Source organism: Chamaea fasciata, unplaced genomic scaffold, assembly GCF_029207755.1.
Source record: "Chamaea fasciata isolate MVZ Bird 193981 ecotype frontalis unplaced genomic scaffold, bChaFas1.0.hap1 SCAF_2, whole genome shotgun sequence".
NCBI lineage: Eukaryota > Metazoa > Chordata > Aves > Passeriformes > Sylviidae > Chamaea > Chamaea fasciata.
In genome coordinates, this window is record NW_027094087.1 from 50,872,756 (window position 1) to 50,898,159 (window position 25,404).

The window sequence follows — 25,404 nt, forward strand, 5'->3', positions numbered from 1 at the left end:
TCATGCCTGGATTAAAGTTGACTGGAGTATGGCTTCCTGAACACAGGTAGATAAATCAAATTAATATGGAGAATACAGGAATGAATAAATAATTACTCATCAACATAATGAAAATATTATAGAAAACCTGTTAACTACTTTTTCTTACTTTGGCAAACATGTTGGCAGAGAGTATTTCAGGGAGGGATCTAGGAAGGATAATAAAGCAATGTGATTGCATGCAGCTGGATTTTTTTATTCAGACTGCCTTTTTTTTGGACCATGACACTCTGTGGAAGCCCTGTATACTACATTGGTGTATACAACAATTGGTAACAAAAACCTCAAAAACTACAGAAAAACTTAAAAAATTGAGTATGCAAAATTAATTTCTTTAACAGTGATGTTTCAAACTATATCTAAAGCAAAAAATGAGGGTTTTGGCTGTTATTGACACAAGAAGTTGGTCCTCTCAGTGAGATATTCACTCTTGAAAGCAGAAAAACTGGGGAACATACACAGTACTTTAAAATCCTATTCTGGGTAAATAATAGAAATAAATGTACATTTCATTGGCAGAAGAGAGATGTAATGATTCATTATCCCTTGCCATTTCTGAGAAGTACAAATAAAAGTCTGATCTCATCATCTCTCTGAATCAAACATATTGCTACAGCCTCTCGGTTTTTCTTTCTCTACATTCAGTTTCTTCTGAAGCGGATTTTTGCTCTTTATTTCTACAATTTAATCAGGCTGTGTAGAAAGAAATTCCTTCTCAAAATGCTTGCAAATTTGGACTTACCTTCAGCAATAATCCATTGAAAGAATTATTCTTTCCATATCATGATACTGTGTTTTCCTAATATTTTTGCTTATCTGTGTTTTCCCCTTGAAACTGTCAAACAGCCTATTGGAGGTTTTTCACATCTCCCATATGCAGTGAAAAATAAATTTGGAGCATGAAGTTGAGCCTCTCTTTTATTTGTAGCAGGTGTTGGCTCACTAGCACTTTTAAATTTAGTCCCTCCTGACTATGAGAACAAAATGTTTCAAAGTGGCCTGGTTCTGACTTTAAAAGCGCTGTTTACATCTGAGTTGGGAGATAAAACCAAGACGTTTTACAAGTTTAAAATTAAAGGAGTGGCCTTAAAAGGTTTCAGGAAGATATCTTCTAAGGCAACATTCATATGTCAACGGCTCTGTGCTGGGAAAATTATTGAACACAGACGATTGTATTTCTCAGCCCATTAAAACTTTCAAGATTTCAAAAGCATTCCCATTTCTCATCCATATATATTAAAAAAAAGGTATTTTTATCTCCTAGTTTTCCACAAAGAAGTAGCCATGAACTGAGTCCTAAGTTGAACCTCTATAGTTGTAGAATTCTGCCTCCCACATAATTGCCTTTACCAATAGATTTGTTGGTGTTCATGGCTTGGTTTTCCTTCCTTCCTTCCTTCTTTCCTTCCTTCCTTCCTTCCTTCCTTCCTTCCTTCCTTCCTTCCTTCCTTCCGTCCGTCCGTCCGTCCGTCCGTCTCTTCATCCCCTACAGCTTTAAACTGTCACCCCAAACCTGGTGGATGCACCTTTTGTTCAATCACTGTTTTATCACCAGAAATCTTGGAACAGAAAACAGTGAAAAATTCCTGTGTGTATGTATATCATGAAGCAAGCAGAGCCCTAGTGTGGGTTTGCACGTTGTCTGTGGTCACCTTACTGGGGCAGGAGTCAGCCTGCTCCCCGTTTTGAGGGCATCCCATATCAGTTGACACTGTCTCAGTCTCAACTAATTTTCCCTGGCCACCACAGACAACAAAGATTTAGTCAGGGCAGTCTCCTGCAGATGGGATTCACATAGGACCTAGCCAATCAGTAAAGCTGAAAGCCTTAGCAAGACAGGTTGGAGGGAAATGTTGGAGGGAAATGTCATGTAAAAGCAGGACATCTGCTCCACATGGATGCACTTGAACATAAACAGATTAAGCTAGGTCACAGAGCCTGTCATAATGTTTTTACAGCATAGAGGCTCATCTTTTTCAGTGTCAATCACAGTTAAAAAGGTAACCAACCATGCCCCATTAAGTTTAGCTCAGTTTCCTGGTTGCCTACCTATCTGTTAGCAGATGGGGAAGGAAGAGGAAGGAAGATTCAGTGATGCACTTATCCAGCACATGTGTATTGGTAACCCGCTGTTTCAAGCTTATGAGAGAAATTTCTCTCAGACAAGAGGGCTGAGAACATAGTAATAAAGTAGTGTTTCATTCCATCCTCTGGTTGGTAAACTTCCTAAGAAAGTTGACTTAATGAAGAAAATCTCTTAAAAGAAACACTTTGAGGATTAAATGGGTGCAGTACTCAGTACCACTGCCACTAATAGTTAACAGGAATGGGTCGAATTTGGGCCTTCCTGTCTCTGCCTCTGCACATCCTCACTTCTTATTTCTGCCACCATCTGGTAAAGAAGGGCAGCCCCTCTCCTACAAATGAGGAGAAATGTTTTACTTAGATCTCAGAAGGGCAAAAGCTCAACAGCTGTTGTGTAGGCTGGCATGGTGCTTGTAAGAGACAAGCTGTGATGTGGGCAAAACACTTCTAGTCTTTTCTTCATTCTTTAAATTTTTTATTCAGAGCTTTAAAGAAATTTATAGCTTTGTTTGGATCTATTCTCCAAACAGTGTGCTGTGCTGTCACGGTGCAAGATACTATTACTATCATGCTGTTCTATACTATGAACTACTGTATGCAGTATGATAGCTCTGAATTCAGTGTATTCAGTAGTCTTAATTCTGAATTTCACTGATTCGTATGCTTTCCTATCTGTGGGCAGTTGGTGTCATCTAGATCCAATGCTGAATTTGTCTTGAAAGCTGTTTTTACGTTAGAACATTAATTTCTGCCACAAGGAAATATAGTATCTCTTGCTAGTCACATAGATTGCTCTTGTACTTACTGACTGATGGATATGGCAACACGCCCTGAAATTACGGTCTGTGACTACAGTAAATAATGGGATGGCTCTGCCTCAGAGACTGAGATGCCAGATGTTATCAATGCATGCACATCGAAACTAGGAAAGGCTCTCACTTCTGTTACACAGCCATGATTTAAAACCCTCCAGTATTTGCAATCTCTTGCGTAGCTTGAATGTAGCTTCTAGTTAGATTTATCTGTATTTCCATTTGCCCTTAATTTACTTTTCAGATAGCTATAATACTCTCATTTTAAGTGTTAATACAAAGCATAGAAATGGTGAGTAAAAATGTAATATGGGGTATGAAATGTCAAAAAAACTATATGGATGGAAAAATGCATTGTTTTCATGTTAAAGAGCAGTACAGCCAAATACAAAATTAGATAATAATGCTCTGCAAAATGTAAACTAATGCTTTCAGCCAGGCTGAATAGTTCAGTCTTGGAAAAGTCCCATATAATAAATAGATTAACATTAGGAATGTTAGCAGAATGGAGCCCTTAATCAAATTAGACAACACTAGATATAATAATGTTTAAAAAACCTTCTGAACACATATACTTTCCTATCCTTGATAGACATTTGAAGGAAGTCAGTATTTTAGCACTATAATTACAGCATGCACTATTTTGTTTCCAAATGTATTTATTAACCCTCAAACTCATTTTCATGCATTCATAATATGATGCAATCTGACTTCAGAGCTTGACCTATTTTTGTACCACAGTTATTATTTAAATTTAGTTAAAACATGATGGCTTCTTACATTTTACAATACAGTAACTTTAGAAATACTTTTTCTCTCAAAATGAGTTTTTTCAATAACATTTAGTGCTGATTTTAATGGCAAGCTCCTATGTTCTGGAATAAAAATGATCCATGCTTCTAAAAGGAATACAAATATTTCATTTTCACCATGCAAATAAATCAATTTCTCTAAGTTTAATAGTTTTCCAAACATGCAAATAATTCAAATTATTCATAGTTAGATCAGATTTATTTTCTCACTTCCTGGCCAAGCAGACAAAGAAGCAGAAGAGTTATTTATCATTGTGAATAAATTTAACATCAGAAGATTATTTATCAGATTTTTTGATCTTCAATTATACATGAAGGATTAAAAAGGACTGATTCAGATACCAGTTTATTCTTAAACAGTATAAAATCAAAGACTGTAGTTTAGACATATTGCAGATTGTCTTCATGTCTGAAAATGAGTAATATGGGAACAATTATTTTCTGGAAAATGATAATTCATATTATATTCAGTTATTAATTAACATTTCTGAGCGCATTGTAGCACTGAATATTTAAAATTAGAGGTAAAAAATGGTAAATTGTACTATATCAGCTTATCTCAGCCAATGTATTGATTATTTATTGAGTTGCATAAATGTAGTTTTATGTATCAGTAACCTTCAGTATTTATATCTACCAAATCTTTTGCTGAAGAGGTTTTTTTTAATTAGATGAACCAATGCAGTTGGGAAAACAAACAAAATTTTTTGGCACAAAGTCCCGTCTGAGAGTTTGAAATGAAAAAAAACCAAAATCATAATAAAACAAAAAAAATGACAACAACAAAAAAGCAGAAAAAAAGGAAACCAAGTCAAAAAAAAAAAAAAAAAAACCAAAACAACCCATTCCAAACTCCTTGAATCAATGAAATATTCTCTCTTCTTTAGAACAGATGTGCTGCAATAAGAAAGCCTTCATGTCTGTCACAGCTTTCTACAATGTACAAAGTCTTTGAATTTAGGCAAGGTGTTCTGTGAGCTTTATTCATAATGCTACATGATTTCCTACTGTATTTATCAAAACAAAAACATTTCTAGCAATATGATATTGCTCTGCTTCACCTCACAGTGTCCCTTTTCTGTTTAGCATCAATCCTGGAAAAGAAAAGGTGTTTTCATTCACTCTTTTCATAAAAGTGTGTCCCCTTTTATGACACTTTCACTGTAAAAAATCTTTCCTGATGGCTTATAGCAGCTTAAATAATTTTAATCTTTGATTTTCGTCTCATTCCAAGAAATTCATCTAGCTGACAGAATAAATTTGTAGCAAAGCCAATCCATTATATGTAGGAAAAGAAATCCTTTTCAGACTAAAATGAAATCCTTTCCCACAATATGGTGAATTTATTTGGCTCCTGGAGAGGTCTAGTAAAGATGAGGTATGAGGCAATGAAAGGAAGATGACCACCTCCTATATATATGCCAAGTTAGAGCCATAACAGGCCTTGAAATAGTCATGCATGCTAATGGCCATTCATCAGCTTAGCCAAACTGTGAGCCTATGAGCAAAACAATGTGGGAACAGTGGTAGACCTGAAGAAGCAGGCTAGCTATTTAAGCAAAACAGAATGAACTTCTTTAAATTTTTATTTTAAAGTCCCAGAGGTTGAGGTTTGTTTTGAGAAATACCAGTTGTAACGTTCACATCAGTGCAAAAAAAGATGGTGGTTTCCATCCAGCACCAACCTTTGAGTGGCCAGCCCCTCGTGTTTGCTTTCTGAAAGATTTTTCTCCCCCATTTCAAGGAACTACATAGGAAACAGAACAAATTATTGCCTTTGCTTACATGTCCTCACATGTATTCTGACAAATGGATTGCCAAAATGCCTAAACTTCCCCCTACTTTTATTGAAGTAAGATCCACTTAAAAATCAAAGACTTGATGTAGTTTTTTACTTTTCTGTGAGGAGTGAAAAGTTGCAATTATTCATGGGAGCTTGTAGAACCTATGAGTATGGATTTGAGTCTGGTGTGAAAATCATGTCTTCTGAGACCAGGTTGGTTTTCTCTCTTTGGAAATGAGAGAAAACCTTTACACCTCTAAGATTTAGGTTTAACCAGAGGCAGAATACCCAAAAAGGAATGGAGGTAAGAAACTAGCCTTGTAAAGAACATCTTAAAAGAGGGAGCAGAGTGAGGATCACTTGATGACTTCTGCAGCATGAATTTTCAGTGTCATGATGGCATCTAAAGTAATGGTCCTGCAGCAATCCAGGCTGAAAACACAAAGTCTCAGAGAATCAGCTAATGTAACTCATTTGCAACTGGATCAGTTGTCCTTAATTTCTGGTGGTGTCCTATCTCACAGATCAATAGATTAAACGCTGCACACCACTTTGACATCCACTGGTGTGCTATGTCCCTTGCAGACTCAAATTAATATTATGTAGCCTTTTTGTTTCTCATTTGATAGTGACCAAGGAAAAAAACAATGGATTTTTTCCTTTGTTTACTACTGTTTGATGCTAGGGAAGTTTGATCACTTTTACACAAGAAATGCCTTTTTTTTTCTGACATTAAAAATTGCCATTGGCTAGAGTAGATGATGACTCTAAAGGATAATGGATTATAGCCTGTAAACATAAATCTTTTGATATATTTAAGCATTTTGTTTGAGTCTACACATACTCGAGAAACACTAGCATTTAAAATTATAGCCTTGCTGTTAACTTTAAACCCTGAAAATTTTAAGAGTAACAGAACTCAAAATATATGTCCTGAAACTCTTTTTCATGAAAAGAAATAACTCTCCATCCAGCTAGGCATGGAAATCCATGAATGAGCTGAATCCACTGCCCAGGTCTTGCAGATCTTTAAGCTAAGAGAGATCCTTTGATTTTTAGTGTTACCTGAGACTGTTTCAGCAGAAGGCAAAGCAGCAGACAGCTTCATACACAGATCTGTATAACCATATATTTTGCTCATTTTTTCTAGTTCTGTCATTTTGCAGCAAGTAATTTTCAGGAACAAGGTCAAAGTAAAATTTTAAGGGATTCATGTAGTGGCCTGCCCCTGTATGAATATTACAAACAGCATTTGTTGTTCTGACAATCACAATGCCTTTTTGTCATAATTATGTCATTTACTGGTATCATTAAAAAAAATCTTAGTACTTATTATTAATAGGTTAATACATGAAGCTGGGTCAGCAGAGGTTTGGGTTGGGTGTCTGGAAAAGGTTCTTCTCCCAGAGGGTGGTTGGGCACTGGAAGAGGCTCCGCAGGGCAGTGATCACAGCACCAGCCGGAATAAATTCAAGGAGCATTGGACAATGCTCTCAGGCACATGTTGTGACCCTTGAGGTGTCCTGTACAGGGCCAGGAGTTAGACTCAATGATCCTGTTGGTTCCCTTCCAAGTCAGCATATTCTGTGATTCTGTGATTCTACATTTGTCACTTTACTGGGATATGGCCCCAGAATTATACCTTTTTTTTTTTTTTTTCTGAAAAGAGGAAATATACCCTAAGTCAAAGGTTAATTCTTAGTATTTTAAAAATTATTATATTTCATTATAGTCTAATTCAAGAATCATTGCTAATCCAGGAATAATTGTTGCAGAAGGAAAAAGAATACACCTATGCATAGAGTTCCAGTAATTATAATAGTTCAGTTAAACTTACTGTGAAAATACTTCTTATTTTCTATGCCTTTTCCTGATTTTCTGCTCACTCTTTCTCTGCTTCTATGGGTCATAAACTTGCTGGTCTCCTCCTGGTGTTGGCAGTGAGGACGTTGCAGGAAATTTTCAGCATCTACAGTCATTGATGGGAAGAATAGGATGCCCATGTTGACAGTTTCTTCTTCCTCACTCTAGGATCCATACAGGGTCATTTTTGTATGTTTAGTAATACACTTTTACACCATGATCTTGTCTTGTCTGCAGCTCTCTGTCTCAGCTGAATTTATTAGTGACTACTTTGTTCTCTGTGTAACCCCCTTCACTTGAAACCCAGTCTAGTGTTTCTGTAAGTGACCACTGATGGGGTGTTTATAGCCACAAGGCCTCCAGAGTCAGCCATAGCCCCATCTCTTACCATCCCATTCCCATACCCTCCTGACACATCCTGCATCTCCACTTCTTAAATCCTCTGCTGTGGTATTTGGGCTATATTTCATTACGCTGCAGGATAAAATTCCTGCAAAACACCCAGATATTTATCACCACTGAAGCACTGCTGAGTTGCAACTTCACTGTCAAATACTCACCTCGGAACATCCCTGAGGCAGTGCCAGCCTGTGGTGACAAGAGACAGTGGCAGTAAGTCCCCACAATTTTTGAATCCCCAGATGTTTCTTATGTTATAGGAAAGGGATGAGGAGGAGGGGGACTGTCATCAGAAACCAGAATCACAGGGAGCAACCCCTGCCTCCTCCTTGAATGAGGCCACAAGTCACGCGGTGATCATATTGACAGAGCATAGAGATGAGGACTGGGATAGATCATATGGGAGAAAGATGGCACAGAAACAACAGGCTGCCTTGGACTGAAATTTTGATGCTTCCACACTGTGAAATTCAACAGAAATTACTCCCTGGAGATTAAAGTATAGGCAGAGATCCTAAAGGCTCTCAGTTTTATGTGCCTTTATACCTTGGAGAGGACAGAAGAGATAAAGAAGACGTCATAGAGTGCTGAGAAAAGCACTGAGCAAAAGCAAGAAGCCTCTTTTTCTGGAAGATTTTAGAGAGCCAGTTATTGTGTACAGAGGATGTAATATGCTGTGAGCTACCAACAAGCTTGTGAGCTTGAATTTTTTTCATGAAGCACTTGTATTTCAAAGAATAAAAGTTAGAGCACAGCAAGCACACAAATATCCAGAGTACTTCAGTGAAGAAATGGTTTGCAAAGATTTATTACAGGTAGATAGGTAGGGGTGACAGGTTACTAGGAAAGGCACCAGATTCATTTTGAGGGTGTTTAGGAGGTTAATATAAATTGAGAATTTGAAAACACCTTTTTCTTCATTACACATAATTCTGTAGAAAGCAAAGCAGCTTTAAGATGGCTGAAAAACTTTGGTTTGTTCTACCAGGTATACTGGAATAATAAAGACTGTGTAATCTTCTGGAAAGAGTTGATGGAAATTTCTATTTATTGTCTGTCCTTCCCTTTTGATCTTCTCTTCTCTCTCTTCTTTCTATCCTTGTTACCAAAAGATTTCCTTTCTCTGCCAGAAATTTGAAGAAGACAGCATTCGCCTTGACTCACTGGATGATGGGAGCTGAGCATTATAAAAGGTTCAGACTGGCAGAGTGTTTTTTAGAAAATTAATTTGAAGTGAGAAAGTTTAAAAGGTGGAAAGGAATGGCGGGGACGGAATGCTATCAGCCCAAAGTGACAACTTTGGTTTTTCCATCAGAATTTTTTTTTCATAAGGCATTATGGTTTTTTTGGTCTCTTTCTATTGTAAAGAAGGTAAAAAGTAAAGCCCACTGATTATTTCCCATGAGCCAGAAATACAGTTCTCTCCCATTTCTTCCTTAAGTTTAAAGTATACTGGACTAAAAACCAGCAAATCATCACCTTGAAAGAAGTAGCCTTTTTCATTAAAGAGGTCTTTTTATTTTTCAAGACATCTAAAAATATGGTAGTTACTTTGTTTCTGACATTCTCATTCCTTCTGTTTTCCTTATTTGTGCTATTTTGCGTTTCTGAGGGGTTTTTTTAGTTAATTAAATTTCTAGAATCATCTGAGCAAAACAAAAAAGGTTTTATTGCAGCCTAAAGAGATTTTTTGACTCCACAGGAATTATTTAAAAAAATAATTTTATTTGAAATTCTATTATAAAAGTTTCCATGATTCCTAAACATTCTCAAACTTGTTGCTCTTCAAGGTCTTGCTCTCTTCAATTTAAAGCTGATATCTCAGAAGTTACAACCCAGGCTGTTTGTAGAAACTACAGGAGAGGTCTGCACAATATATGTATTTTATTTTCAAAAATTCAAAATGCTCTTCTTTTCTCTTTCTATTTAAGCTGTCTGACAGTATATTTTTCATTGTCATCTAGATGAATTCTCTTTACTAAAACAACATAAAATTTGATGAGAGGGTTTGAACATTATCTATCAATAAATTTCAAATTTGAATGACATTTAATCCATAAATATGTTTTACTTTAATTTTTAAACAAAAATAAAATAAATTTTATTTTATAAAAAATATTTTTTATTGTCATGTAGTTTCAAATTCATACTTCAAAAAGGGACATTATTTTAGAAAATTACTTACACACAGCTAGAAACTGCAGTGAAGAAGATTCTAAACCACATTTGCATGTGTAAGTTCAGGGTTTGTTATTTTATCACAGGGAAAAGCACTGTTTTGGTGGGGAATACTGCAATTATGGCCAGCTGGTGTGTGTGTCTGTGTGCTCTACTCTGCTGACGGACAGAATACATAAGGTTTGCCTCCTTGGGCAGCATCTACAGCTCTTCCAGTATGAATAAAAATCTTGAAAATCTGCCTCCAAATCTGGCCATCACTCTGTGCATTTTACCCTATCCAGAGGGTCACTCTTCATTGGCTCGACTCTTTAAATGTTGAAGAAAAAGTTCAGCTGTCACCCAGTGCTACAGGAACGGCAGAGTTCAAAATAAAAGCCCTCCTAAATTCAGTTTTAAACAGTAAAAGTTTACAAACTCTTTGTTAACTGATATTTTAATTAGAAATCAATGTTTCTTAAAGGACATACAATATCAAGACCCAGAAAATTACACTTTCTGTTTAGCAGTAATTAAAAAAGAATTGAAGTCCTGAGGGAGGAGCAGTCTGGGGATGCCAACATCAGAATAATGTATTTTCTATATTACATATGTTCATCTTTCCTGACATTTCAGTCAACGTGACCGGTTGTCGTAAAAAACAGTGATAAGATCAATGTACTAATGCATATAAAAAGTAACTAGGAAAAGAAAAAACTGGCAGATATTGAGCCTAGGTTTTAGGGAAGAGGTCACCATCATCCACATTACTTGCTAGATTTTTCTCGTCCAAGTATTCAAATTTGTGACATCTATTGTCCCCTTGGAAACTTCTTTTTTACTCTCAGGTACAAAAACATTCTTTTTTTTTTTTTTTCTTTTTTTTTTTTCCCCCAAGAAATGACTTTATTTGTACATGAGAATAACATGCAATAATAAAGCAGCTTAAGGGTACTTTGATAATTTGAGCCTGTTCTGAGACATGAATGTATAAACTTTTGTCTTCTAAAAAATCTAGAGATTCCACTTTTCTGAGTTAATTTCTTAAACTTGTATCTTCATAAGGAATTGAGTTAACCATTTAGGCAGAGTGTCATGTGGGCTAGTTAAAAATTATAACTAGTAGGTTTCTGCTGAATATACCATTTCCAGACCAAATAAAAAATCTCAGGAGCTGACATAAAAATGGTCACTGAGACATAGGAGGACGTAAGTCAGTGGAAAGGAGACCATTTCCAGGCACAGCCTTTGTCACCTTAAAATAAAAGGAAAAATTCAGGTCCTGACTTCATTACTTTCCAATTGGTGATTGCACTGAGGCAAATGGCACTTTCAGAGTACTGTTAAAATTATCTGAGAATAAAAATCTGCTCTGAGTACTGTAGTTGTTAAAATAATCTGGGAACAAAAACCTGGTCTGTAACAATATAAAGACTGGGAAGAGGTCCAATGAGAATATGGAATCTAAATATGCCAGCATGGAAGTGTGATGATCATGCTAAGACCACTCCAGGGCTGGCTTTTGAAGGGCGGGGGGTTTCTGACAGTGGGGCAGCTGAACAACTTTCTTTCTCTGGTCCCCTTGCTGCTTTAACTATGCACATTGACTCTTGTGAAATGCCACAGTTTGGAGGGTGTAGTTTCAAAATTCATGCTATTTCACTTTAAAAATGTACTGTACAATTCCACATCAGGGAACAGTTTCAGTAACAATTGCTCTATCTTCACTGGGGTGCCACAAAGGTCAAGTTATAAATGCAGAGTAAATCATCCTTGTTGCTGTGTCAGAACTATTCACATGTGTCTTATGAGTTTGGGATTTGTCATTTTGCACTGCTATTTTTATACACAGCACATGATATGGTTGACTCTCTTCTAATCTCCTGGAAGTGCATTCAGGGCTTTGGATCATGCACAGTACACAGTAACATGAAAAATTGTCTTCATTAGGAGATTTGGCACACAGAGAGGCTGCTTTGAAGTCTGGTTCTGTAACAAATCTTGCATAAACTCTGTTGTTCAGATGTTGAATGCTTATTAGTGATCCTTTTGCTGTAATAGAAATCCATATTATTCCAGTTTAGATAATATGTTATCCACTGAAACAGATATCCCAAGAAATTGATTGCCCTGCAGAAATACTCCTAGCTGACATATCAGTGTTGTGAATTTCTTCGATGTTTATGACTTAAAATGTTAGAGACGTAGGGAAAAAAATAGAATAAATCTGTTTTGACAGAAAATTCTAGTCCTTTGAGTGTGATTTGTTTACTTTCTAACATGTCAGGTTGGAAGTATTTTTATCTGGATCATTAATGAACTTCCCTACAAAAAAACTTTGTGTTTTCAGTGTTTCTAGACTGTGTTAAGCAATTAGGCACATTTGCTTTGGAAAAAAGAATAATTGCTTTAAAACTGTGGAATCAGTATGTTCCTAAACCTATATTAGTCTGACAGAATGACAGGGTTTTGACACTGGGATAGCTACAGATTATTCTAGGGCTGACAGCCTTAAAATACTAGGGCATGAAGAAAAACATATCTGAGCAAGGGGCTAAGCCCCAGCCCCACCTAACATCAGATCCTCCGAGTGCAAGAGATCCTGGATTCGATTCAAACTTGGTTTCCCAGAGAAAATAACACTTTTTTTTCCCCCTAATTCTTTCAGTGCTGTTTTACTCAAGCATTAAAGATGTACAGTGGATGTAGGCCCTGCAAGTAGCTGTGCATTAGGAGTGAATGCAAAGGTACCCACACTATACGATACTTCTGTCATCCTATCTCTTATCTGGTAAAATAAGACAACACCAAACCCATGCCCCTCAAAACAACTTTCATGATAGAAATATTCAATCTTCTTCACCAGTGCTACTTGTCAGGATAGAAATGTCTGTGAAAAGGACAAAATAGCTGCTATTTCACATACCATGCTGTGCTTCTGAAGATATATTCATAAGAAGGTCCTCTTGGGCAAACAAGGGCCTGGCCCACTCTTCAGGTAACACAACTCACAGAATGTTAAAGGTGACTATTCTGGATGCAAATGGCCCTTGGTTGAACTGAGTATTTTTGGAACATTTGAAAGCATTGCTTTGACTAATACACTATTTGACTAATACACACTGACAAGCAACATGGACTGATATGAACTCTGCTATGGGATGTTCACGATCAGTCTCCTGCACTGCAAACAATGCTCCCAGATCTCAAAGACTTTTTTATCTCTGTAATGCTTTTGCAATGTAATAGCTTAGATTGAAGATAACATAAATGAGGCCAGTAGGTTTTGATTATGCTGTGCTAGATAGAACTACGAAAAAACAAGCCCTAAATTATGAAAGCCCTTCTGACCATGATAAAAAATTGCTCAGTGGATTGGGTCTGGGAGAGAGAAAAATAAAGACCTTTTTTTTTTTTTTTTGCATATGACCCATCGTAATGAGCCAGGTTTGTTTTGCAGTCTGGCTAACACATGGATTCTCATGTCTCCAGCTTCCTTGTCAGGAAGCCTGTGGATTAATGGTTCTGATTTGAACCCACTTTCATGGGGAAGGAAACACCCACGCTAACAAATATTTGGGATGTTTTGAGGTAATGTTTTAAAGTGCTGAGCAATTACATTTGCACCACATGCAGAGAGACACTGAGTTGCCCTTTCTTGCTAGGTTACTACATACCTAACAGATTTCAGCCACCTACACCCTTACCAGTGCACCAGATGAGCATTTTATATATGCCTTAAAAACATGTTGCTGTCCCACTCTTCTCTTTTACCACTGTCTTTTCTTTCTCAACTACCGCTTGTTAGGAACTTAGGAAAAAACCCTCAACACCTACAATAGATGGCTTAAGTTTTGTTTCAAGTTTTCATTCAGGTTAAGTTAGGAAAAGTGGCTCATTTTAAAACAAAAGAGTAAAACTGAGGTTAAAAAAAGTGCCAAAAAGATACTGTGAAATGGATGATTGTATCTGGGCAAATAGATAATTAGGGTGTATGAGACCTTATTTTTTGAGCATCTGTAGTGTAGGTAGACTTGAGGAAACAAAGCATTAAAGCTCAATTTTACATTTATTTTATTCTCTTTGGACACTTGTCTCAGTTTCTATTTGTCCAAGCCAATGTGTTTGATAGGCAGGTCAAGGTATGCCACAAGGACCTTGGGAACCATCCTGTTTAGTCCAAATCTCAAGCTCTGGGTTCTACATGCAATTCTCTTTTATTTTATATTTCTCATATGCCTGGGTGTGAGGCCAAGTCAAATATAAAACATGAAGGCATGCTGTCCTTCAAGGAATGACAATCCCTTATATTTGAAATAAGGAGATAGTGCCAAGAACACAGCTAAAAAAAAAATATATATATATATATATATATATAAAAGATAAAAAGTGCTACTCTGGGCCTGGTTTCATGGGCCATTTTGGAGATTGACGTGTTGGCTGTTGCTCTGGCAAGGAAATTTTTGCACAACAAAACTTAGGTAGACTCTATACTGCACAAAATAGGATAGCCTGCATGGCAAGATGTCTTAGCAAGTCTAGAACAAAAATTAGAGCTATAAAGCATGCAAACTAAAGGTTTTGAAGCTAGGTGTAACTAATCGATTTTCAAATAATAACTTCCTCTACCCCATCTGAATTGAGTTAACCATATCAGTCATAGTACCCAGTGTGGATTGAAGTCTGTTTTATCAGTTTAAACTGCAACTTTTGCAACTGCATTTGTATTTCTGTTGCTTATTTTCAAAATACATAATTTTTGGAATGGAGACACTGCTGAATTAGAACGATCCCCAAATTATGATAAAGGAGAGTGTATTGAGAGCCTTGCAGATCACAAGTTAGTCTCTGATTCCTCTTCATGACCTTGGGAAAGTGACTGAACATTGGATGCTAAGAAGATTTTAAAACATTTTCAAGAGTAAATGTGCCTGCATCCAATGTCCAACTTCATTGATTCACTGCTGTTTAAAAAACTCAACTAAGAGTTTCTAGAATAAAATTCTGGCTGTGTATAATGTCATAGGGGACATTTCACTAATTTTTTATTGTTTCTCTTTTAAAAATGAGTATCACATTCTAGTTGTTATCATTCAGTAAAGCTATTGTAAATTCTCCTCAGTGAGTAACTAGGCTGAAAGCTGTAAAACTACACCTTTATTTCACCCTTCACTTTTCTAATCCACTTTTCAATATGGGTTGGATGTAGTTATAACTTTGGCAATTGGATCGAAGTACCCATTATCCATGTTTTACTCTCAGTATAGGTACTTAAGGGAAGTCTTTATCACTCTAGTATCTTTGATGTTCTAAATAGCTTCAGCTTCCAGGTTGCCATAACAAGGCACGACTTGATTTCTCAGTTTCCAGATTATCAAACAGACCTCATAAATTGTAACCAGTATATGTGGATATGGTGACAGTCGCAGCTCTGTCATTAAAAAAGAAATGTAGTTACAATATCCTACGTGGTATTGTATATTGGTCTTACGGGTATCCTGCAAGAGGTTCAGCTGTTGCTCCTGCATCTCTCCAAAGTCCTCTCAAGGGACAATAGTCCTTTCCATTGCCAACCAGCAGTTGTTCTCCTGTTTTCTCAATAACACCTATTTTCCAGGTATTTGACTTCCACTGATGGAATAAAAAAGTTTGTTGTCTGCTTCCACTCATCAGATGAAGCAATCAATTTTTTCTATTGGGAACTTATCCTCTCCTTCATTCTTATTATTTTTCAAAAATATCTGCCATCAGCATATTTTATCAGTTTGCTTCGTTTGGCTTTATTCTATGTCCAAAAGAACTGCATGTTTCATAAAGCTAAGAACCAACTTCTGTGAATCCTTGTGGTTCCCAAGAAATGCACTGGCTGATTCTCATTACTTTTGAGATATGCCATGTCTATTTTTAATACAATCTTGGTGCCTCATATTAATATCATAACATTTTAGTTCTTAATCAAAATGTCAAGCAGTATTGAGTCATGATCATTACAGAAGTGACGGTTTGTTACACCACCATCCATTACCGTTATTAACCAAACTGTGATCATTAACAGAACAAACTACTTGGAAAAGATCTAACGGGTTTTCCTGAAGTATTAATCATTTTCTTAATTGTTCATTAACAGACTGCCAGCCATTCCTGTATTTACTGATGCTGGTCAAATTGGTCTATTTTTAATTTGTTTGAGTAACATTGTGAGGCCATCATTACCCCTTTTCTCCCCTCCCCAGTTAGATAAGTGAACACCCCTGTCTCTGGTGGACTGACTGATCAGCATTAGGTCTGTCTTGGACACCTCTGTCACTCTCTCTGTGGACATGAAGGACATTTCTGGTAGCTTCTCTCAGAAGCCACCCATGTGAAACCCCACACTATCAAAATCTTGTCAGGCAAACCCAATAAAAACATGAATGAAATTATGAAATTAGAGTGCTACAAAGAACTGAGTCAGATTGAGACACAGACCGGGGTTCTCATAGCAGAACTTCAGTTACCTAAAATTTAAACATATCTTCTAAAATAGCCATTTATGCCTTGTTTATAAATACTCACAAGATATGATTGGAGTACAATTCATCCCACAGGTGCTGAATATTTGAGGATGGCTCAGCTGTCTTTTGTGGGTGCCCATCTGTCTCCTAGCAATCTGAGGAAATTAGGTTAAACTAGGTGAGTAACACTTACCTGGCTAAAGACAGTAGAAATAAACTCCATGCAACATGGCTGATCCCAGGAAATCTGCAGTACAAAACAAAACTTTCACATCCTGTAGAAAAATATAATCAGTACCCAATTCTTTCCAATTGAGATCAGCGTTTACTGAAATAGAATAAAAGTGTCAGTTTAAATGTAACCTGCATTCCACATTTAGGTTTTTTTAATTGGCTTTTCACAGAAAGTAACCCTTACAGAAATGCCAACTATTGTACAATGTTCTCTCTAATTAGAGCAAATCATCCCTCCTAGATAAAATCAGTATATATTTATAATCACTGTATGCTTATTTGATTGCATGCCTGTGTGTCAGGGCTTTTTTTTGAAAGGAAGGTACTGTGCATTTGAAATTATTAACTGAGCATATTAGTTTACATTTAAGTCTGTATGTGCTTAGTGGGAGATTGCCCCTCAGGAAAAAGGCCCCCATACTTCTAGAGTCTTGACTCTGTTTCTCCTTATTCTATGAAATAGACGCAGTCCTGCTTCCCAAAAGAAAACAAGTTCCCTTGCTTTTTAAATTCCTGTCTCTCATCAAACCAAGCACACTGTCTAGCACTCCAAGACAGAGGAAAACATCGAGACTGAGCCCAATTCACTCCCAGTAAAGGGGAGAAGGCAGCTGACATACTTGATTAGTCATTGCCATCTCCCTGCTGCTATCAACACAATGCAGCACCTGTGGCGAGGAGCCAAGTATCCCTTTATGTTTCTCACTTGATGCACACATTCATTGCATTCACACATCCAGAATGAGATCTATGATGAGTAAGGATCCATCTTCAGTAATGAAACATGTCCAGTAATGAGGAGTGAATTTTTCCCCAGTGAAATGTTACCTATTAAAAAAAAAAAAAAAAAAAAAAAAAAAAAAAAAAAAAAAAAAAAAAAGGCAAGAAGCAACTTTCTGGCAGAGAAGAAATTGCAGATCTTTAAATACTCCAGTGCTATCAAAAATTTTAGACCTTTAGGAAATGATTGACAATATTTCAACAACAGGGAAGTGGTTACTGGGAGCTTGTCTGTGGAAACAGATGGTACTTGAGATTTCTCTGGAAGAACCTGTCAGCCCCTTTGGAAGACCAGGTCATCTAGACTGAAGTATAAAAAGAGAATATTCTTGTCCTAAAATGATTACTACGTAACTTTAAAAAAGCATTTTTGTATTAATTTCCATGGGAGGACTCCAGACTCACAGAAGGTGTGAGTGGTGCAGCAGTCTGGAGAGAGCCTTGTTCTGGACTCAGCTGGCACTTCGCTGCACATGTACTTATTCTTGTGCATGTATACACAGGCAAATACATCAGCATAGGTACTTCAGCAAAGAAGGTAAGGAAAGAAGGTAAGGACTGGCCTGACTTGTCCTATAGGTATTTGATGCTGTTTTGGATGTCCTCTTTGATTTAAGACACTGTGAAGATGACAGGCAGGTTATGACTTTCTCCAGCTTCAGGTGGAAATTGCCAGTGCCTAAATGACAGCAGACACATATGTTTGTGTGCCTGAATCCCACCCCAAATAATGCAGTATGGAATGTAAACTTCTGCTTTATGAGCTCACTTTGTGACATGTCATGATGACCAAAAATCAGAGAATGGAGGGGTTTATCTGTTTGGAACAGTTTTACTTCATTACTGAGATGTGTTTCTCTCTCATTAATTTCATCTGGTCAAAGCGTGCTTCAGTTTGCTGCTTTCACTAATGAGCCACCCCGTTTCTGCTGTGGCTAGCTCACTCACTGAAGTGTGGGAAGAGATGTGTTACATGCAATAAATTCAGCTGGCTTCATACACCAGCTTTGGTGTCCAAGACTGTGAATGAAAGAACTTCAAGTTTATTTTTGCTTTTGCTTTGCACTTTTACAAAGGGAAATGATTGAAAATGGGAAGTGACTAACAAGTTCTTAATTAAAGACTACTGTAAAACCAGACCTGACACCCCTAAGGAAAAAAAAAAAACCAAACCAAAACCCTTAATCTGTATAGAAAATGTATACACCTAACTAAAGAAACTCAGAAACTAACTTCCCAGTGACTGATTTTCTCCAACAATTCACTCTAAAATGTCCTTGTAAGCATGTTCTTTATGCTTTGAGAAGTTATTTTTATATTGGAGTCGTCCATGCTATCACTTCTATTTGCAGAAGCAAGTATGCATTGCATCCCTATCTATTTTTCTACTTTCATTTCCTTTTTTCCTCGTGAGTTTTTCTTTTTTCATGTATAATAGCATTGTTGACAAACTTGCTGTGGGATTTTTTTAATTGGATCATATTGTTAGTCTACATTTCTCGGAGTGGCTCTGTGTTCAGGAGTAACCCTGCCAGTCTACAGCTAAGCAATGGAAGAGTAGAGCACGGGAATGTCCCTAGAGTTCAGAGACAAGCTTGATCCATTTTGTAGCTTAAAATTTGGGATAAGAACCAGGCCTGTATTGTATTTTTTTATGCCTTGCTTTCTGTAAGTTCTTGATTCTGACCATTTTATTTAAAATTTCATTTGACACACTTCAACAGCAGATTGAACTTTTGTCTTGACTGTATCTTAAGAGAGGCATTTCCACATTTATCCCTGTCAGAGTTCAATACTCTCCAACCAGGAGGAGGCTTCAGTGTTTATTATCAAATCTACTAATTTGTGTATTTGTGATCTTGATTTAACAGAGTGCTGCAGCAATGTACTGAACTCATAATAGAAAAATAATACAGCACTTGCATACTGGTTGAATCACAGAACAAACCTGTTTCTCATTACCGGTCTCTGTGTGCTCACTGTCAGGATGCTGAGCATCTCCAGTCCCTAGGAAAGCATGCATGGATTAAAGCCAGATCGAGCTGTCTTCCAGTTTTGCTCTAGTAGTTGACCAGATTTTATACTTTATGTTGGGCTGAGTCATGTGCATATCCTCTCAGTCCTGGCACACTGGTCTCAGTAGCTCAGGAAGACATAATTGGGTGTTAATTATCACAGGGAACCTGATGATTCAGTGGTGTAGCTGTCTTATCTAAAAACATTACCCTTCATTCTCCCTGGTGTTGAGATAAGCTTAGCTTTCTTTATGATGCTTTTTTTCCTGAGCTCATTGGGGGTTTTGACTCTTCTCTAAACGCCCCTCCACTGTGGAGGTGTGCTGGTCAGTCACGGCCATGCAACAGCTGCTTTCACCCATGTATAAATTTGCAATACATTTTCCCAAAAAAATCATTGCATGCAGTATAAATATTACACCTCAGGTTTTTCTTCTGAAATAACACCATGCAAACTGAAGAACACTGCAGCTACTTTTGCCTGCTGGCCCCTTTTAGCTATGACTATAGCAAATTGTTAGTCTTCTGCAAAATATTCTGAAAAGTTGTTCTTGTTGTTGTTGGGGTTTTTTTTTTTAAATCTTTTGGGGATAATTAATTTTTCTGATTTAAAACAGAAAAATCTAATTATTGTGAAAAGGTAGGTACCTGAGAATACAAAATTAGCACTGAAGGAAGACAGGGAGTCAATACAGATAGTTGGCTAGGAAATCTCCTGCAGGAACTGATGCTTTTCTACAGCTGAGTCATACAGTACAGAAAATCATACAGAGATCATTTCTCATGGGAATCGAGTGACTAAATATGAAAATTACAACTCCTCTCTTTTACCCCTCAGATCAGAATTGTTACTCTTTCATTTTTTAAGTAGTGAGTGCAGAGTACACAGAAAGTGTTATTTTTCTAGTCCTTTTTTCCTCCAAAGAAAACCTTTTTGAAGAAAACCTTTTTGAAGAAAACATGTAGTATGATATTTTACATTTTACAGGTTAGAACAGCATTGTTCTAAATAGACCACTTCTTTTTTTTTTTTTTTAAGTTATTCACATAGTAATGTATAGGTTATGAAATAGTTTACAAATTTATTTCAGTGATCATTATATCATTATATTTATCATTACATATTATATCATTATATATTTATATGTGTCCGTGCATATGAGGCAACATCTCTACAGTTTCTGAGTAAGGCATTGACATCCAAAAAAAAATGGAGTACAGAGAATGAAGGGTCTCACCTGGATACAGGCGAAGGTCATATCCACAGGAGTAAATTAAATATGCTTGAGAATATTTCAATGCAAACCAGTATTTATTAAAGTTGATTCAGCCACAGATGGACAGTAGAGTTCGGTGAATAACAGAGTTTTCTGTAGATGTTGGGTCTTATTCTGGACCTGCACATCATATTGCTGAGCCTCTGCTTTGACTCTAGGTCTAAATAGGTTGGCTGTCCACCTTCTCCAACTTTTGGAATGCCTTTACAGAAGTCTCTTCATGGATGACTAAGGTGGTATCTTGCAAGTTTCTATCCTCCCTAATCTTTTTCCAAACACTTCTACAGGCTGTTTTCAGGCAGTTTAGAGGAAATTAAGGATCATTTGATAGGGTCTGAGTCTGAACCATAAAATCTAATGGTGTGACTGCTAATGGTGTGATGCTTAGTTTGGTTCTGGATCATTACTGGTGAATATTTCAAAGCCATGAAACTGACCTTCTGTTGCCATCAGAAAGGCAAGCAGAATTGGACTGATAAGAGTAATGAAGAGCATTTTGTGGAGACCTTCCTTTTCTTAGCTGGAGAAATTCATATGGTTGTTCATGACACTAGTTTAATTTATTCAAAATTCATGGTTCTATATTCATTTTCTTAATTTGCAGCCCAAAAAGGGGGCAGTGTTATGCTTGTATGTGAGAAATGACAATGATTGATACATCCTGGAGAGAGCTCTAATTTTTCAGTGATTCTCCAGTCTGCCCTTAATTTCCATAATTTATGGAACAGTAATGAAAATCAGGCTTATTCTAGTTAGCTGGTCTCATTATGGTTCGTTTTCTCATTTTAATTTAGGGAATATGTTGACCTACTTCTTTGGTTAGATAACCTAAGTTCTTTGCCTCTCCTTTAATTTTGGGTAATTAGTGAAACCCTTAAATTTATTTTTCAACAATAGGGAGGTAGAGTCTTCTATGTATCTGATGTGCTAATGATATAGAGATGTCTTCAGATAGTATTTTATAGGTATGTTATATGTAATATGCCAACTTGGATTGTTAGGCTTCAGAGAAACACCAATAACTCCGATATCATACTGTGAGTATGATATAAAATAGTGTGTCAAAACTGTGATCTATTTCTCCTATTTTAGTTGAAGAGCTCTACACATGGGCCAATTCTCTCATTATTATCCCATACTTGAGAAAAATAGGCACTCCTTAGAATTGATTTACCTGTTGTATTTCAAATGTCAGCTTTAGGAAGAAGTTAATAATGCCCTGCTAGGACTTACTTCTCTACTGCCAACATGACTGTATTTCTTCAAAGACAGAAACCTGCATGGTAAACATCAGCATTATATCAAAGTGTTGTACAAGCCTGGGGTACCATTTGTGTCCAAATTGGTGCTGGGCTTGGGGCTTTGTGGCCACGGCTTTGTGCTGTGGCTGTGCCAGCAAAGAAGAGCAAGAATATGAGCAACTGAAAATAGTCCCAATTCCCAAATCGCATGTGGGCCCAGTGACTGCCTTGTGTCTATTTTGCAGACTTTTGTCTGTCTTTGTTGCTACAGGTTCTCTTAAATACACTCTAAACTTGAATGTTTCTTAACTCCATATCCTCAGTTTCAAAGGGGCTAATTCATGAGCCTTGTGAGCTTTTGGGCAAAAAAAAAGTTTATGAAGTGGGAATACATGTTCTGCAAGACAGATAAAAGTTTTAATTGTAATTTTTTGATTCAGACTACATAAACTATACCTCAAACACAGCATAGCACAAAGTGCAGATTTGTTGCATTAAACAACACTTTATTTACAGATTTCTGACCAATGCATAAACAGTTTGATATGGAGTTTTTTTAATGAACAGTTTGTAGCATTCTCATTTGCTGTGAACTGAAGGCTACATTATTTTACCTTGGCTAACTGTATAACCATATAATTAACACAATAGTTATCGACATTATTTTTTTAATCCATATATTTACTTTTTTTAGGATATAATCAAGAAAGTGTAAATATGAATTACAATAAGACTGAATTCCCTCTTTCTCTCAACTGCCCCAAGAAGTGTAAATTCTTTGCTATGAAAAGCTATAGATCAGGAGTTCAATACTTAAGACCAACTTTATCTTGTCAGTATTTTCTAAATATTGACTTGATGAAGCAAATAAAATATCAGTTATCTTTTAATGAAATAAAGGAAGACAGAAAACAAAATCAAAGGTTTCATTCAATGAACAGTCACTTGAAAGTGCTGGGTTAACTGTTGGATTTGATGTTTTTAAAGCTTTTTCCCACCTAAAGGATTCTTTGATGCCATGGTATTTAATGTTCAGTACATCATCTTCCTTTTTGTGTCTCTTCTTTTTGATTTTTTAAATGAGCATTTCTGTTCGAAAACTTCTTTATTCCAAAGTCTTCTAATTATTCGCACAGTTTCAGAAAATTAGCCTCTGTCAAAAGTAGTAAGATGAAATACTTTATCAGAGAAGATCCTATGGACCCTAGAATTTTTTTAGTGTGCAAATTACTTGAGTTTATGAAATATATTTTTATTCTGAGGAAAAGCAAGACATTTTTTGTGTTGAAAATAATAGTAGGAGAGGCTGGAGAGAGGGCCATACCATAAACTTACACACTTTTGGTGAGTGTGATCATCCTTAGAAAGTGAGAAAAAGAGAGACATGAACATGGCTCATGATCCAAAAGAAAAACTTATTAATAAATTTAATCATCATCTTTCTTAATATGATGGTTTAATGAAAAAGGAATAAACAGCATCCTGACACCTCAAATGCATCTTGGAAGAAATTTTTTGTTCTCCAGTACTACATGCAAATGTATACTTGGAAATTTCTTATTCTTTTTGTTAAGAACCATTTAAGTTTCCACATGCATTTAAAAGTTAAAGATGCCTGGATGATGGACAGCAACCTCTTTCTTTGGTACATGAGGCTCCCTTGTGAGCACTGATATGATGTGGGTGCTGAAACTTAATTAAAATGCCTATTAAGAAAAAAAATCTCTAAAAATATCTTGTCATCAGTAAGTAGATATTTAATTTATTTTTAAACTGTTGTTTTAGCTGTACAAAGCAGAGCTTTCTTCTTTAGAAAGATGAATATGAATGAAATCCTCTCCTTTTGTTTTCTAGTGAAAGCATATTGCTGATAACGCTTTTAACTCAGATTTTATCATTAGCCTATTGCCATCGGCAGATATAAAAGCACAGAAATTTCACAGCAAGTTCTGAGTCACCGAGTTCAACCCTGTGTCATAGACAAATCAAACAGACTACTATAAATGTATGATGTTCTGTTTAAAACAAGCTGCATTCAGTGCTTTGCATTACACTTGGGGAAAAGAAGGTTTAGAGCCTCACTTTGGGACTCCTAAGACTCCTTTTTCTAAATTCATATGTAAACTCACTAATGGTCTCCAGACAAGTGGCATATTTGACATCTATTCCTTACCTTGATTTACCTTGCCCCTGGATATGCAGCAAGCACGGATGCAACTGCACTGCAAGGCTTTGGTGGGTGGCTCCTGCGAGAAGGCACCAGAGGCTGCCAGAGGAACCTGCTGCTGGACAGGGCTGAGTCTGTTGGTGGTGTTGACAGAACCTTGTATGTGATAACATATTTAGGAAAGGATTAAAAATTCTGGAAGAGAGGAGCTAGAAAATGTGAAAAAAGCAGCTCCACAGGGGGAGAAGGAGGACATGCCTCAGTCACCAGTGCAGAGACTCCCCTGCAGACCATGGTGAAGACCATGGTGAGTCAGCCGTGCCTCAGCAGTCCATGGAAGATTTCTTACCAGTGCATGTAGATCTCTCCTAACAGAAACTGCAGCTTGTGAGAGCCTGCACTAGAGAAGGCTCCTGGCAGGACCTGTTGACCAGTGGGGAGGGAGAGTCCATGCTGGAGCAGGTGTTCCTGAAGGACTGCACCCTGTGGAAGGGACCCATGCTGGAGCAGTTCATGAAGAACTGCATCCTGTGGGAAAGACACTGGATGAGTTCATAGGATTGTCTCCCATTAAATGAGGGGAAGAGTGTGAAGAGGAAAAAGAGAAGACACGAGGTGTTACAAACTGACCATAATTCCCATTCTCTGTCCCCCTGCACTTTTCACATGGAGAAGGTAGAAGAACTGGGAATGAAGCTGAACCTGGGACAATGCAAGAGGAGTAGGGAAGATGTTTTACAATTATTCTTGTTTCTCATTATCCTGTTCTGTTTGATTAGCAATCAACTAAATTAGTTTCATCAAGCTGAGTTGTTTTGCCCATGATGGTAATTACTGAGTGACCTCCCTATCCCTATCTTGACCCATGAGTTTTTGGGTCTTATTTTCCCCTCCATTGTTTCGATGGAAGGTGAGTGACAGAGCAGCTTGATGAGCTCTTGCCAAGGTCAACTCACCACAGTTCTTTGTGTATCACAATAGGGAACTCTTTGGAATTGAATATAAGAATAGTAATTGGGAAAGGTAATGGGCAAAACATGGACTGAATAATGCTAGATGACAAAATCATTGTTAGGAATTTTATTTGCAGCTGTAGTGAAGGAATTAGGGGTGGAGTATGTGAATTGTCTGTATTTGTCAGTGTTGAAATGGTGCTTGAATTTTTTTTTATTGCATTTTTAAGAAACTGAGGCTTTTAAAGAATGCATGGCTTCATCTAAATTTAATTAATTGTTAGCAGTGGACG

General features: G+C 36.9%; 1 long non-coding RNA gene across 1 annotated transcript; it reads right to left on the bottom strand.

Moving 5' to 3' along the window:
* Positions 1-22,453: 22,453 nt before the first annotated feature.
* On the bottom strand, positions 22,454-24,879 carry LOC136285939 (uncharacterized). The gene is made up of 4 exons (XR_010719601.1): positions 24,789-24,879; positions 24,508-24,686; positions 24,165-24,314; positions 22,454-23,144 (listed from the first exon to the last, which is right to left on the bottom strand). It is a non-coding gene; the product is annotated as an uncharacterized lncRNA (long non-coding RNA).
* Between the last annotated feature and the right edge of the window lie 525 nt (positions 24,880-25,404).